Raw genomic sequence first — 17,147 nt, forward strand, 5'->3', positions numbered from 1 at the left:
TTGCCGCCCTACAAATGTCCTCCACAGGGACACCTCTAGCTAAAGCAGAGGATGTCGACCTAGCTCTAGTGGAATGAGCCCTAATACCCTCTGGAGGTTCCTTACAGGCCAAAGAGTAGCAGATCTTTATACACAGAACGATCCATCTTGATAAAGTTCTTTTATGGACCGCTCTTCCCTTCTTGCAGCCAGCAAAGCCAATGAAGAGTTGATCATCCAAGCGACAGTCTTTAGTTCTGTCCAAATAAAAAGACACCGCCCTCTTAAGGTCCAGACGGTGCAACCTCTCCTCCTCCTTGGAAGGGTGTGGGGGAGGATAAAAGGTAGGGAGGGTGTTGGATTGACCAAGGTGGAAAGGAGTCACCACCTTAGGAAGAAAAGCAGCCCTGGTCCTTAGAACCATCCGATCAGCATGTATGGTCAGGAACGGGGGCTTGGAACTTAGAGCTTGAAGCTCACTCACCCTCCTTGCTGAGGTAATCGCAACTAGGAAAACTGCCTTAAAGGTTAAAAGCCTCATAGGACATTTATGAAGAGGCTCAAAGGGAGAGCCCATCAGAAAAGTCAGAACAAGATTCAAGTCCCACTGAGGTACAATAAAAGGAGTAGGAGGAAACTTGTTTACAAGACCCTTCAAAAACCTCAAGACTACAGTAGACTTAAAAAGAGAGGGCTGATCAGGCAAACAAACAAAAGTCGACAGCGCCGAAAGATAGCCCTTAACTGTGGCAACTGCCAGCCCCTGTTGCGCCAAAGAAAGAGCAAACCGGAGCACATCTGATAAATGGGCTCCAACGGGTCAATATCATTCTCACCACACCAAATAACAAACCTAGACCATCTATAAGAATAGACAGACTTAGTGGAGTCTGTGAGAAGGTGGCCTGTATGCAGTGCTCACTATTCTAGTGAACACTATGTATCAGTCCAGCAACCCTTATTGATGATTGGTTGTAAGTCAACCTTATAGACCAGCTATCCTAGTAGCGTGGATGCGAGCAGTCTAAGGATAAAGACTCGAGAGGGCGTGTTAAGCCAGCTGTTATACCACACATATACCCCTTGAATACCAAGTGAAAGGACACCACACAAGTGTTATGAAAATAAACAGTGTATTTATTAAAATCACAACAGCCCTGTACTCTTTATGAGGACAGGGTACTAAGCACAAAACAAAAACTCTTACGAAAATACTTAAGTTAGCACAGTATATACAAATGCCCGAGGGGCACGGAAAACCATATACTCTGAAAGTGGAATGCGAAATTACTAGCAGGTAAGTACAGTACTAATAGGCTTTGGAATCGCTAGGTCTTGACTATAGAATCTTCAGATTACTTCTAGGAGGCCTAGGGGACTCGGGTGCAGAGTGTGCACTCTCACGCGTGATGCGGGACAAAGTCTATGGTAGCTAGATTTCACAGAGTTAGTGTTCTCGGGCGAACCCGACCTGGTAGGAGGAAAACGAAAGTGGATTCTGACCCTTGGATAGTGAGGCTATGCTGGGGCACCGAAATGCCGAAGTTACCTAGACCAGGGGCTGCAGCTGCATAGGTCTCAAAAGACGTCGGGAATCCTCGTAGACGGACCAGGAGCCTGGAAGAAAGATGCTGGCAGGCGACCAGTGAAGAGAGTTCGAAGTGATCCAAGCCTGGATCTTGAAGATAGATAACACCTGAAAGCAGAGGGGACCAAGTTCGTGACTACTAGCCAGTAGTCAGGTGGCACCAGGAGGGCACCGGATGGTAGTCACCTCGACTAGGTGAGTGGGTGACGCTGTGCTCGCAGATCCCACGGACCAGGAGGCGTTGTCGGCGACCAGGATGGAGGAGCGAGCTGTCCCACGATGGATGAAGTTGTCGGCGTCGCTGGACCCAGGATTGGGCAACAAAGCCTTGGCAAATTCAAGCCCACGCGGTGGACTCAAAATGGCGTCTGGAGTGGACCAGGAGGGTCCGGGGTGCCTCTCTTGAAGAAGGAAGCAAGGGCCAGTCTGGAGCAACCAGACCAGCAGCAGTGATGTCGTCGGGCGTCGTGAAGAAGGCCACAAGCCAGCCGGCTAGTAGCCACACAGCGCGGTGAGCAGGCAAAAGCAGAAGGGCCCCACGCAGATCGTGGAGAGGCTGGAGGGCTGATCTTCGGTGCTGGAGCTGCTCAGGGTTGGGGCTTCTCGGACCCCAAAGCACTCACCAGTGGAGCACACGGTGGGCTTGTTGCAAAGAAGTCGTGCAGTCTTGGCGATCGTCGGTCCCTCGAGGTCTCGTCGCACTCACAGTTCTCAGCTTGGCTGTAGAGGTGAGTAGACGTCAGAGGTGCCAGGGAAGCCGGGTCTCGTCGAGCTGGGTTGTCGGATTCCGGAGGAAGGACTTGCAGCAGACCGCAGTGTTCTTAGGATGGTGCCCGCTTGATGCAGGGTGACTACTCCTTAGCCACAAGGGAGAATCTTGAAGAAGGAAATCTTGATGTCTTTCACAGAAAGTCGTGTCTTGATTCCAAAGATGATCTAATTTGATCAGGGGGCCCGCTCCCATCTTTATACTAAAAAAAAAGGGGGCTGACCCGGTGACTAGGTCCTGCCTATGGGTGGGACTAGGAGGGGGGTGGTTACACCCCTCACCCATGCCGGACTTCCCCCAGGCCAGGGGCTGGTGTGCCCCTGGAACTGGTTCTGACCGGCCTATGCGTAGTGAGCACCGGGGTGCCACTCAGCAGTCACCTTCCTGTAAAGCCCTGCCTACCCAGGATACACAAAACCCTGTCTGGGACGGTGCTAGCACCGCCCTCGACAGGAAACCCTTTGTCCAGGCTCCCCTCGCTGGAAGGACTCCCAGCTGCAGGGGGTCAGACTCGTGTCTGTGGTGGCAGCATCCATTTTGTGGAGCTGAGGCTTTGTTTAACTTTAACCGGGGTTCACAGTTACATACATGTCGTGTCCCTCTAGAAGGGTGGAATGCTAACCCCGTCGCCAGAATTGGCGAGGGGTTAGTATTCCAATTCGTATGACACCTTACTCGACATGTTTTGATAAAGCAATACCAAAGTTAGCATTTAACCGCGAGGATTATAATGCACTTAAGAGTATATGGTATGCGTTATCATGGAACCGCTATTAGGACTTGGTTCCGCAAGCTGCAGACAGGCTCAGCTCATGCCAGAGCACCATCTCACATGATTCCAAGCACTCTGCCTTCAGGATTGTTAAGGCCTGCCATAGGAGTGACTGATAGGAATCTGTGTGTCCATTTTAGGGTTAGATATAGGTATACTATATCTACAGCAAAGGGTGATTACACGACTTTGCCCCAGCTGTCATGCAGCCAGTTGTGTCAAATTTAGGAGGCCAGCCAGGGGTGGCATAATACATGCTTCAGCCCCTGGTAGGCCCTGGGTACACCTATGCCCTGAGTTACAGGGTCTGATAAGGTGGCCCAGTACCAATCAGTAAATGCACCTAGGGTACATGTGGTAATTTAGAGAGAGAACAGCCAGGCTGTGGGTCTGATTAGCAGGCCCACAGCCAGAGAAAGTCGTAAACCAGTGAAACAAAAGCAAAAAATCTGGGTGATCATAGGATTGCAGACCCTACTCTCCGACAGAGTCACGTCTGGCAGACAAAATGACATCCACCACATCAGGTGTAAGAGAATAGGAAATCAGGTTGCCCCGTTCAATCTCCAGTCATGAAGGTGCAATGTCTGGAGGTGGGGGTGTAGAACCTGCCCCTCCATCTGAGAGAGGAGGTCTGCCCTGAGAGGGAGACGGAGCGGCGGGTGAGAGGAGAGGTGGAGTACATCTGTATACCACACCCTTCTTGGCCAATCCGGGGCGACCAATATAATTTGGGCCCGGTCTTGGCGAATTTTCCTCAAAACCCGAGGAATCAAGGGTATGGGAGGAAATGCGTAAAGGAGTTGATTTCCCCAACTCAACTGAAACGCGTCCCCCAAGGCTCCTTGCATCGGATACTGGAGACTGCAGAATGACGGGCAGTGAGCATTCTCGCGAGTGGCAAACAGGTCCACCCGAGGAGTCCCCCACGTCTGAAAGACGTGACGAACCACCTCCGGATGAAGCCTCCACTCGTGGTCGGCAGAGAACTGCCGGCTGAGACTGTCTGCACGCACGTTCAGAACTCCGGCCAGATGATTTGCCGTCAGACAAATCTGGTGGTCCTGAACCCAGGACCAGAGACGCAGAGCCTCTCTGCAGAGACACTGCGACCCCACTCCTCCCTGCTTGTTGATGTACCACATCGCGGTCGTGTTGTCCGTCAGGACTTGGATCGACTGACCGCGAAGGGAAGGGAGGAAGGCCTTGAGCGCCAAACGTATCGCCCGCAACTCTAGAAGGTTGATGTGAAGCAACCTTTCCTCTGGAGACCAAAGACCCTTCATCTCCAGATCCCCCAGATGAGCACCCCACCCTAGAGTGGATGCATCCGTTATCACCGTGGCCACCGATGGAGGTAGATGGAAGGGCTTCCCTTGCGACAGGTTGCCTTCCACGCTCCACCAAGACAGATCCGCTGCAGTTTCTCTGGAGATCTTCACCGACTCCCCGAGATCTCCGTTGTGCTGATACCACTGCCTGCGGAGACACCACTGGAGTGCCCTCATGTGCCAGCGTGCATGGTTGACCAGGAGAATGCAAGAAGCCATCAGACCGAGCAGGCGAAGGACCTTCAGGACTGGAACGACCGCTCCAGGGTAAAACAAAGGAATCATTTCCTGTATGTCGCGAATCCTTTGAGGTGGAGGGAATGCACGACAAACAGTAGTGTCCAGTACGGCACCTATGAACAGGTTGCGCTGGGAGGGCACCAGGTGAGACTTGGGTACATTTATCGAAAAACCCAACCTGAACAACAACTGAGTTGTCTCTTGCAGATGATGGAGCACCTTCTCTGACGACTCCGCCTTGATCAGCCAGTCGTCCAAATAAGGGAACACAGGTATCCCCGACCTCCTGAGATGAGCTGCCACCACCGCCATCACCTTGGTGAAGACTCGAGGCGCAGTAGTAAGACCAAACGGAAGGACCGCAAACTGGTAGTGTTGCGACCCAACCGTGAAACAGAGATACTTCCTGTGCGACTTCAGGATGGGTATATGGAAATACGCGTCCTGCAAGTCGAGCGACACCATCCAGTCTCCTTCCATCAACGCTTGAAGAACCTGAACAAGGGTGAGCATCTTGAATTTCTCCTGCTTCAGATAGAGATTCAAGATCCTGAGATCCAGGATTGGACGAAGCCTGCCATCCTTTTTGGGGATCAGGAAATACCGGGAGTAGCATCCCTGACCCCTTTCCTGCTCTGGGACCACCTTTATCGCACCCTTTCGTAACAGAGTTAGAACCTCCTCCTGCAGAAGAGACAGATGTTCCTCGGAGCAAAAACCTTGACAAGGAGGGTAAACAGGGGGAAATTCCCGAAAGGCAAGGGCATACCCATTTTCTACAAGATTGAGAACCCAAAGATCTGTCGTAACCGATTCCCAATCCTGTAGAAAATGGGTAAGCCGACCCCCAACCGGACCCACATGATCCTGAATGGCGGATCTAGGGCTGCTTTTCTGCGGCAGGGGGGTTGGAAGAGGTGGAGGAAGAGGAGGGCTGACGTCCACGAGGACGCGCTCTTTGCTTTCCCCTGTACGATCTGTACACTGAATTCTGCTGCTGCTGCTGTTGCTGCTGCTGCTGTTGGCCTTGCCGGAAACTCCGAAAGGAGCAACCAAAGCCCCTGAACCTTCTGCTGGAAGAAGTGCCCCTGATCTGGAGGCCCAAAGACTTCGCTGTCGCTCTGCAATCCTTGAACCTCTCAAGAGCCGCATCCGCCTTCTTCCCAAAGAGACCTGAGCCATCAAAAGGAAGATCAAGCAGAGTCGCCTGAACATCAGCCGAAAAGTCCGACGACTTCAACCAGGCTGACCTCCTAGTGGCAACAGCGGTGCCCATAATACGAGCCACAGAGTCAGCAGTGTCCAGACCACTTTGAATTACCTGGCGGGCTGCCGCCTGAGTGTCAGAAATCACCTCCTCAAAATCCTTCCGGTTGGCGCCAGGAATTTTTGGAGCCAGTATACGCAAGGAGTCCGTTAAAGCATGCACATACCTTCCCATTAGACATGTGGCATTAGTTGACTTCAAGGCCATACTAGCCGATGAAAAGGTCTTTTTTTGCCACCTGGTCCTGTTTCTTTGCATCCTTCTCACAAGGAACCTGAGGAAAGGCACTAAGACTCTTCTTAGAACAGGCAGCCTGAATGACCAGGCTCTCTGGCGAAGGATGTGAAGACAGAAAAGCCGGGTCCTTAGGAGCGGCCCTGTACCTCCTCGCAACACTCTTTGAAACCGCAGGAGCCGACAAAGGTTTCTTCCACACTTCCATAATAGGATCAGTCAAGGCATCATTGAATGGAAGTAAAGGCTCAACCACAGAATTCGGTGAATGCAAGACTTCTGTGAGGATATTAGACTTGAACTCCACTGTAGGCAGAGTCAATTGAAGAAGCTCAGCAGCCTTCCTCATAACCAGATGGTAAGGCTGGATATCCTTAGAGGGAGCACCTGAACCTGAGGGCAACTCCCACTCTGGAGAGAAATCAAGAGTCCCTGAATCCGCCAATTCCTCAAAACAGCTCTCCTCTAGTTCACCTTCTTCAACATCAGACTGTGAGTCCATGTATCTCTGCTCCTCCAAAAGGCGTTGTGCTTCCCTTCTTGACCTCTCCTTTACACGCCTCGCAGCCGGATCCACATGCGGCTTCGACGGATTCGGGGCCGGCGCCGGTATCGAATCCGACGGCACAGAAGAATGCCCTCGAGGATGATCAGGAGCAGGCGACGCCGGAATAGGCGTTGACGACTTCGGCGGAGCCGGGAATTGCCAATGCGGCGTCGGAGCCGGCATGTAAGGCATAAACGGAGCCGGAGGATAGGAGTGAGGAACTCCCAGGCTGAATGCCAAAGGACCCATGGGACCCGAAGGTGCACCAGAGGGGTACCACGCCCTTGAGAAGACACCATACATTGCGTTAAGAAACGCTGAAGGGTCCTGGCCTGGAGCAGGAAAGGGCGGCTGAAAACCATCAGGCCGGTCCTGAGGAGGGATCGAATTCGGCTCTTCGACAGGCACAGAATCCACATCCTCCCGGGCCTATTCCTCTTCTCGGGCCGGGGACGGCGCCGGAGACGGATTCGGAACCGGAGAAGCATTCGGAGCCGGAGATGGAGACCGCCCACGCGACTCAGATGGCGAGGCCTCACCTTCATGCTCAGAGACTTCGAGGGTAACCACCTTCGAAAGTACCTTCTTCGGTGACCTCGACCTCGACCTCGAGCCCGACTCCTTACCAGACCGACGTCGGGACTCATGTCTCCTCTTCTTGTGCTTCTTCTTCGACTTCGAAACATGATCCGACGCCGACTTCGAAGACGACCTCTCTCGAGAAGCAGATCTCGACCTCGCCCTGGACTTCGACCTCGCCCTTCGAGAACGAGACCTCGACGACTTCTCCTTTCCAGCCTTCACCTTAGCAACCAGAAGTTTGGCTTCTCTCTCCCTCAGGGCCTTCGGATTCATCTTCCGACATGAAGAACAATCCTCCACATCATGGTCGGAACTTAAACACCAGATGCAGTCTTCATGGGGGTCGGTAATGGACATCATTTTACCGCACTCCCTGCAGGGCTTGAAGCCAGTCTTCTTGGATGACATCTTCGAAGAAACAGGATACAGAGAAGCAGAAATAAGTAACAAAACGGCAACAATGTACCAGTAGGCTACAGAGATTTCCGATAACCGTTAACGTTGACGACGCGGAAAAAAGGGAACGGATGTCATCACGCCGGCGTGGGCCTATTATAGGCGTCGGTGACGTCAGCGGAGTCGCGAGCGGAGCCGTGTCTCTGTGACGTCCTATCCACGTCGGCGCGAGGCTACGAAAAATAATTTCCGAATGTTGCTGGTGCAAGGGGGATATTCACAAGGTGAGGAATCCACACGGCAGATGTATCTATTAGAAATAGCTAGTACAACACACCTTTCTTACGGGGACCCCGTATTTATATGTACCACATAGCGCCCAGGTCCCCGTGACTGCATAGGTAAAACCCCCTTTAGTGTAATGTCATCTATATGAAGCCTCTTCTTGCCACAAGAGGCACAAGATCTAAAGAGCCCCTTTTTTGGAGTATCAGCCATGGGTAAACTGAAAATCCCTCACAGAAAGACAATTCTGAGAAAAATATGTGTAAAAAATCCAGAAATTCAAAGAAGCTGAGCAGAGCTAAGTGGAGACTCCCTTAGCATGACGTGCGGTAGAAAATCTGAAGGACTAGGGCTCCTTCCAGGAAGGTTCTAGAGTGTGGTGATATCTGATTGGCTATTGGCCAAAGTTTGGTCCTTTTTACAAAAGGACATGGATATGTTACTAATGAGAGGCCTCTGGACTATTACTATGTATATGTCTTTATAACATTACTCTTTTTATGTACCGGGTACTCCCACCCCAACGACGGGGAATGATTCAGGCATGTGAATCTATGAAAGATACCCATAATACTGGATAAATTCGGTTCCCTATAGAAATTCCTGAAGCACTTTTCTGAGATTCAACAAGCTGTATAAATACAACTCAAACAAACCAAGAGAAGTATGATAAGACACTCAAACAAACATTGCACACCACAACCAGCTTACAAAGTTGGTGATCAAGTATAGCTTGAATATAGAGTGAAATAAGATATTATAAGTTAAACGGGTATGTTTTTAAACATTTGCGGAAGATGTGTTCAGTTTCTGTGCTTCTGAGTTGATAGGGAAGGAGGTTTCACATTTTCGCAACGAATACAAAAGAGAGGTACCACCACGTCTCCTTTTAAAAGGAGGAACCTACATGAGGCGGGACTGACTGGAACATCGATTTCTGCTGAACTGGTACTAAGTGATTCTTTGTTCAGATAGCTGGGACCGATGTTATTCAGGGCACTCTGTGCTAAGGTCAGTGCTTCAAAGATGTTCCTTTTATTGACATGGAACCAGGGCAGGTGGGTAAGGAATGGTGAAGTGTGGGTAGCTTTTTGCAAAATAAAAAGGAGTCACGCTGCCACATTTTTGACCACTTGCAGTTGAAGGCCTAAATATGCAGTTAAACCAAGGTACAAGGCATTCATGTAGCCCAGACGAGAGAAGATCATAGCCTGAACTACGGTTTTGCGGGCCTCGCATGGAAAAAGGGGAAGGAATTACCTGGGACCCTTAAGGTTCCACATACAGATTCTAGCAATTGTGTGGATCTGAGTCTTAAAATATAGGAGATTATCGCAGATGACCCCCAGGTTTATAGCAGCCAGGATTGCGGGAGATCCATTCTTGGGCCAGGCACTATCACAACCAACATTAGGGTTAGGCTCTAACAGTATTATTTCCGTTTTGTTTTCTTTTAGCCAGCCTAAGATTGCTCTCATGCAATTTGAGAAGGGAACTTTGCAGCATTCTTAATTTGCCAGGTAGCAAAATACCAGCTGGGTATAGTCGGCATATGAAACTATCATAATGCCGAATGTCTCAACGAGGGTGGCTAAAGGAGACATGTACATTATAAACAGTGTAGAACTATGAGCAGAGCCTTGGGGTATCCTACATTTTAGAGGTTTGGCTTGGAAAGATGAGGTTTCATTCAAATTGCTTGCTCTTGCTCAAAGAGAAACAAGGTCAGACAAATAAGTGCTGCACCTCTGACCCCACAATCAGACAGGCGTTGTAAAAGGATGTCATGGGGGCAGTGTTGAACTCTGCATGGAGCTCGAACAGAAAAAGTGTGGCATTGTGTCAGCAGTCCAAGGACATTTTTGTAGTGACTCAGTGACTTCCGGCAGCGCAGTTTTGGTGCTGTGTCGAGATCAAAAACCTGACTGAGACGGGTGCATGAGGTGATAGGATTCTAAAAACTCTGAGAGTTGTTTATCTGTTATAGATTCTAGTATTTTGGTGGATGCTCAGGAAAAAAGCTTTAGGTCTAACATTAGATAGAATCTTACTATCTGCTAAAGGTTTCTTTAGTAGTGGGATGACACTAGCTTTTTTCTATAAAAAAGGACCTGAGCCAGTTTGGATGGAGGTATTAAACACCTCTGCATAAACAGGGTCGATAACCTCGGTTGTTTATTTTATTATACGGGGCAAGGGTCAAATGGTGATCCAGGTATACATGATAGAAGAAGTCTTTTTATTTCTACTTCATTTGAAGGAATGAAAGATGTCAGTAAATTAGATCGGTTAGTTTCAGAAGGGGCCAACGGAAGGACTTGGGAGGACGATGCTGTACGACCTCCATGTTTATTTGTATTTGAATAATTACAAAGTCAGGAACTGCGTAAATTACATCCATGATATTGAGGGCCTTATACTATTTAGCAAATAATGAACCTAGTCTCTTACAGTCTACAACTACCAGAGGACATTCCCTTTCACCCAGTGTTCCATGTCTCTCTGTTCTGACCTTGTCATGCCCAAACCCAACGACTACCACCACCACCACCTCCTCTAAAAATTGTTGGTCATCTAGAATTCGCAGTACAGAAAATCCTTAACTCAAAGAGAGTATATGGCTATTTATTCTACTTAATAGATTGAAAGGGTTAAGGCCCAGATGATCAATCATGGAAACTGGCTGGGAACGGCCATGCCCCTCGGTTGGTATGACCCTTTCATTCACAAAACCCCAATAAACATCACACCGTGTGTCACTCTTTGTGGGTAGGAACTTTTATGATTACTAACTCTTGCATGCCAGCATGCCAGCATGCCCCATATGTGCATCAGGTTATAGCATTAAGAGCCATGTAATCCTACCCTCCTTTTACACAGCTTAGGCTAAATGTTGTTCCCCCTATCTTTTAGACAAACATTTTTACACGAAAACTCTATAGAGTTCAGTTGGTTCTGTGTTTTGCTAGGCATAAACTAGCATTGCCATTTGCCAGATTTCAATATTTTCCTCAGGATTGTAATGCTCCACGTTTTGTGACTAGCATTTTGTTTGTACCAAGCACCATGTCTGCTCCCCGTGCTTGTAATTATCTTTGTGTTTATTTAAGGCTTGGTTCCTTAGTAAGAAAACAAGTTACTTACCTGTAACTTTGGTTCCCCAGTATTGGTAACTTTCATAGATGCCCATGCTTTTTATGATTCCCCGTCGTCGGAATGGGAGCCTCGGTAAATAAAAAATATCATAACCATAGGTACAAAAGAGAAAATCAGGCCTAGGTCTCATCTCATTTTGTAGCATATCACCCTCTTTCTGTAAAAGAGCCCAAACTTTCTGCAACAACCAATCAGAATAGCCTAACCCCATGGAACCTTTCTGAGAGAGCCTCAGAGCCTCAGAGTTTCGTAGCCGTTGTGCAAACAGCCACTATCTCAGTAAAACGGCCGAGCTTTCCCAGGGGAGGAGGGTGGGCGCATGGGAATCTATGAAAGTTACCAATACTGGGGAACCAAAGTTACAGGTAAGTAACATGTTTTCTTACCCCAGTATTGGAACTTTCATAGATTCCCATGCTTTGTATCAGAGTAGCTAGCAGTAAGCCATAAAAGCACATTTTGTTACATGAATCTCATGACACGACAACATAGCTATCCTCCTAGTAAACAAACCATAAAATGTTACCATAGAAAGAACACGATAGTTGATACAAAATGTGACAAACAGGAAGGAGGGATTGTAGGGATAGCTCACCTCTTATTGAAAAAGATTCCTGAGGACTGCTTGTCCAACAGCAGCGTCATCCTTCACTGTAGACTCTAGGCAGTAGTGTCTTGTGAAGGTATGTGTACTGCTCCACGTTGCTGCCCTACAGATGTCCTTTATAGGGACTCCAGAAAATAGAGCCATCGAAGATGCCACTGATCTTGTGGAATGTTCACAGACTTTTCTTTCAAGTGGTTTGCCCGCTCCTTGATTGCAGAACTGAATAGCACTGGAGATGCAGCGGGAAATGCTGGCTTTGGTTAGCGGAAATCCCTTCCTCGGGGCGCTGTAAGACACAAACAGTTGTGAGGATTTCCTAAAAGGTTTATTGCACTCTAAATAGAACTTTAGTATTACATCTTTTTATTGCAAAAAGAAAGGCTCTTTCATAAAGCTGAACTTTAAACACCTTTGAACGTCCAAAGAATGCAAGGATCTTTCTGCTGGAGAAGTAGGTCGTGGAAAGAATGACTTTAAAATTAATGGTTCATTCAGATGGAATTCAGACGGAACCTTTGGGATGAACCTCGGATTTGTTCAAAGGATCATGACATCCCGCTTGAACTGAAGGAAAGGTTCCACTATAGACAGCGCCTGAAGCTCACTAACTCTCCTGGCAGATGTCAATGCCAACAGAAGAGCTAGCTTCCAAGATAGGAATTTAAGGTCCGTTTTGTGGATGGGTTCAAACGGAGCTTTTATTAGCTGAGCTAACACCAAATTAAGCTGCCAAATCGGGTCCGGATGGAGCACTTGACCCTGAGACCCTCACAACAGGGAAGGAACCAGTCGCAGGCGAATGGGATGATCCTGAGAGAGCAAGGGAAGTTCTGTGTACCAAAACTGCCAGGGCCACGCTGGTGCAATCAAGATCATTCTGCACGGTTCTGCCTTGATTTTCCTGATTAACCTCGGGATTAGGGGTATCGGAGGAAAAGCATAAAAGAATGCGTCATACCAGGCAATTCTAAAGCGATTTCCCAAAGGACCCCGGATTGTGATCCCTGCTTGCATAGAACCGGCATTTGGTGTTCTCTGGAGTCGCAAACAGGTCTATGGTCGGGGTCCCCCAGATCGAAAACACCTCCTCTAGAATGGTTTGGTCTAACTCCCATTTGTGATTGATCGATTTCTGACGACTTAGCGCGTCCGCTGTTACATTGAGCGAACCTGCAAGGTGTTCTGCTGTCAGAGCAATTTTGTGAAGAATTGCGCAATCCCAAATTAGTTGAGCTTCTTTGGATAGAGTCTGAGATCTTGTTTCCCCCTGCTTGTTGATATAGTGCATGGCCGTCGTGTTGTCAGTTCGGACCAGCACTGAATGATTCAGAATCCGTGGCAGAAAAGCCGGCAAGGCTAATCGGATGGCTTTGAGCTCCAACAGGTTGATGTGGCACTGGCGTTGACCTGGATCCCAATGTCCACTGACTTGTAGTTCCTGGAGCACCGCTCCCCAGCCTTCTAATGAGGCGTCCGTGGTGAGAACCATGGGAGACGGAGGAAGCATGAAAGTCAATCCCTCCGCGATGTTGCTTCTCACTAACCACCATCCGCATGCCTCTTTCATCTCTGATGTCACAGTAATCCTGTCATCGAAAGAGCCCTCTGTTTGGTACCATTGTTTATCGAGCTGCTCTTACAGCGGCCGCATCCGGAGCCTGCAATGCGGAATTAATGGTATGCAGGATGAAATCGATCTGAGCAGGGACTTGTAGAGCCGTACTGATAGGGATTTCTTTCTTAGCAATTGGCTAGCCGAGAGCATCAATTTGTTTTGACGTTCGTCTGTTGGGTAAGCCTTGCTGTGTTTCGTGTCCAGAATTGCCCCTAGAAACTTTGCTGACCTGGACGGTTGAAGAACTGACTTGTTCTTGTTGAGTTGAAGGCCCAGGTGATTGAACAATTGAATGCAGGTTGTAAATGCCTTGGAAGTTTCCTGGAAAGATGGAGCTTTGACTAGCCAGTCGTCCAGGTAGGGAAAAACTTCTAGAGATTGCTTACTGAGCAAAGCTGCTACTGGAGCCAATTCCTTTGTAAATATCCTCGGTGCAGACCGGAGACCAAAAGGAAGTACTTTGAATTGGAAATGGCTCTTGCCTACTGTGAATCGCAAGTATTGCCTGTGAGCTGGGTGGATCGGCACATGGAAATATGCATCCTCTAAATCCAGAGTCGCCATATAGTCCCCTGGATTTAGCAGACGAAGAATATCCTGGAGAGTGACCATCCTGAAGGACAGTTTGATGAGATAAGTGTTGAGCTCCCCTAGATCTAATATGGGGCACCAAGTTTCCGTGGTTTTGCGAACCAGGAAGAACCTGGAATAAAACCCTCTCCCTCTCTGCGAGAGAGGTACAGGCTCTATCGCCCCTTGATAAAAAGATGGTGGGCTTCGAGATGTAGCAATCCCAGATGTTTAGTTTGACTGGCGCCTGGAGCTTTGGTTGGAGGTAGATTTTGAAACTCCAACGTATGGACACACTGAACGATATTCAAGACCCACTGGTCTGATGTAATAATTCTCCAGCTGTCTAGACAATGAAAAATCCTGCCCCCCACTGTTGTTGTCGGTGGGGCAGGAACAGTAGAAAGAGCCGCGAGACCGCTATTGCCTCTTGGAGTTGTCTCGCCCTTGACGATTTTGACGTCCTCTCTGCGGTTGACGAGAGAAAGACGCCGCCTGGCTCTGGCGTTGATTGGAATACTGAGGTTTTGTACGATTGGGAGGATTGTGATGAATATCTCTGTTGGTTGCCACCCCTGTAAGAGGAGAAACCGCTTCCTCTCGCACCTCTGAATGGAACCTTACGGTAGATCAAAGATCCCAAAGACTTTGCTGTGTCCGTATCCTTTTTAATGCTTTGAAGGGTTTCATCTACATGCTTTCCGAAAAGCATTTCTCCATCGAATGGCAAGTTCAAGATCTTGTTCTGGACCTCCTGGCGAAACCAGGTCTCCCGTAACCAGCCCTGACGTCGTAGTATAACTGATCCAGGTAGAGCACGAAAAGCAGTAGACGCTATGTCCATAGCACAATCTATTACCTCTGACGAGGATCTCTCTCCTTCCATCAACACCTTCCTGGCCTCATCCCTTGTTGATTCTGGAAGCTGTTCCACAAACGGGGAAAGATCGCACCACATCTGGCGATCATACCTGCCTAGGATGGCAAGAGCATTGGCAGCACGAATTAGGAGGCTGGCCATAGAGGAGAATCTTTTGCCTACATTGTCCAAGGCCTCCCTTCCTTGTCCAGAGGTGTAGTCAGGGGCGTTGAAGGATTTTTCGATTTGCTTTGTGCCGCTTGAGATATGACAGAATCCGGTTTTTATGTTGTCCCAGTAGACATGCATGACTGCCTTCCGGCGCCTTATATTTCTTCTCCAGCCGGGGAAGAACAGGAATGACTGTCGCCGGATTTTGCATAACTTTAACCCCCTCTGATCATACATGTTCTATTATAGGTATGGATCGGACTGACGTCTTGTATGGTTTCTTAAAGTCATAGAGGAAGCAGTCTTTCTGCACAGTCTTTATCGGCAGACCAAATCTTTTAGATGCCCTCTCCATGAGGTTATGGAAACCCCCAATGTCAGCTGGCGGAGAGGTAGCCGTATCCTGCCCTGTCACATCCGGGATCTTGAAGGCCACTATAATCATAATCCACATCTGGATCATGCGTAGGATCTTCCTGAACATTGTCATCAGAAGAAACATCATCCACATCCTCCTGAGTTTCCTCTCTGGGTTCCGGTTCCACCATCCGTGGGACCACCGTTGTCAAAATGATTGCAGGAGTAGGAGGTCTAACAGGAGAAGGAGGGCGCTCCTGTTGTATTATAGGTTGAGATGAAAACCTATTTCTATAATCTTGCAACATCAATTGCAAATCCGATACTTGAGAGGATGGCATGGCCACCATGTCCTGTCCTAAGGTTTGAGGAGGTCTGCTTTGCTGGATATATTGGTGTTCGTATTATTCCTCAGTGTCCGTATCCTGACACTTCACATTTAAGTCCGAGGGACTGTAGGCATCCCCATAAGGATTATCATCCTCCTCGTCATCAGACTCCTCATCCAACAGCATAGTAGGAGGCAAAAGTGTTACTCGCCTAGGAGAAGTCATCTCCGGCGTTAATTGCTGCCTTCGCATGGAAATGTGGATCTTTTGAATCGTCGACGGAGTCATCGTCGACGGAATCCTCGGTGTAATCGTCGTCGATGGAATCGTCGACGGAACCGTTGACGGAGAAATGGTTCTCGTTGACGGAGCTTTCATCATCGACGGTGGATTGATCGTCGACGGCATCTTCGATGAACTCGTCGTCATCAACATTACAGCAGCCGTTGTCGTCGTAGTCCTCGTCGTCGATGAAGCCGTCGACACTACCCTCGTCATCATTATCGTTGACGTCAAGAATACAGCCATCGTCGACGAGCAGGAAGGCACCTTAAACGTCGACGAAGTCATCAATGGTGTTGTCGTCGACGCAGCCACTGTCGACGGTCCCGTCGACGGAGCTACATGAGAATTCAGGTCTTTCTGAGAAGTAGTCATCGACGTACCTGCTGATTTCGTCGTCGACGGACGCTGCTTCTTGTCAGGCTTTCCATCCTGAGAGACAGCAGCCAGATTTTTGATCTCCTTCACTTTTTGGGATGGTTGTGAAGGAACAGAAACATCCTTTTTCACCTTCTTGGCTGTGTCCACCTCAGCAGCCTGTCCCAAAACTCTCCTTTTCACCTCGGTGAAGAGATTTAATGGGACTAGCCCTCTCAGACCTATCAGAGATCTTATGTTGGACTTTGACAGGGGCCCCAGAAGAAGTAGAAGGATGTGACCTACCCCTCTTTCTGGATTTTCTGGAGAATGTAGCAGATGAAGAGTCCTCCTCATCCGAATACAGCACCTCCTTCCGTGACTTCATTTTCTGCAGCCAAGTCAATAATCGGCCCTACCTGTCTCTCAATGTTTTTGTAGAAAAAGTTCTACAGATCTTGCAATCTGTGGCCTTGTGGTCTGGATACAGGCAATAGATACAGTCATCATGCTTGTGCTCCACAAAAAGTCTCTTTTTAGCACAGGTAGCACAGGCCCTGAACAAAGCCTTCTTCTCCTTGTCAGACATTATAGTTTGAAGTAAATAATAGAAGAATGAAGTTAAATGGAAAGAAAATGAGCAGAGCTCAGTGGAGACTCCCTAGCACAACGTGCGCTAGAAAAATCTGAGGCTCTGAGGCTCTCTCAGGAAGGCTCTATGGGGTGAGGCTATTCTGATTGGTTGTTGGAGAAAGTTTGGGCTCTTTTACGCAAAGAGGGGGATATGCTAAAAAATGAGATGAGGCCTAGGCCTGATTTTCTCTTTTGTACCTATGGTTATGATATTTTTTATT

The 17,147-nt window shown here is 48.6% G+C and overlaps 1 protein-coding gene across 1 annotated transcript in view; it reads right to left on the bottom strand.

Annotated features, from left to right (window-relative positions):
• Positions 1-17,147, bottom strand: part of LOC147690382 (uncharacterized) — a 2,590,730-nt gene that overhangs the window by 1,617,408 nt on the left and 956,175 nt on the right. The gene's annotated exons all lie outside the window — the stretch shown is intronic.

The sequence above is a fragment of the Lissotriton vulgaris genome, chromosome 9 (assembly GCF_964263255.1).
Source record: "Lissotriton vulgaris chromosome 9, aLisVul1.2, whole genome shotgun sequence".
Lineage (NCBI taxonomy): Eukaryota > Metazoa > Chordata > Amphibia > Caudata > Salamandridae > Lissotriton > Lissotriton vulgaris.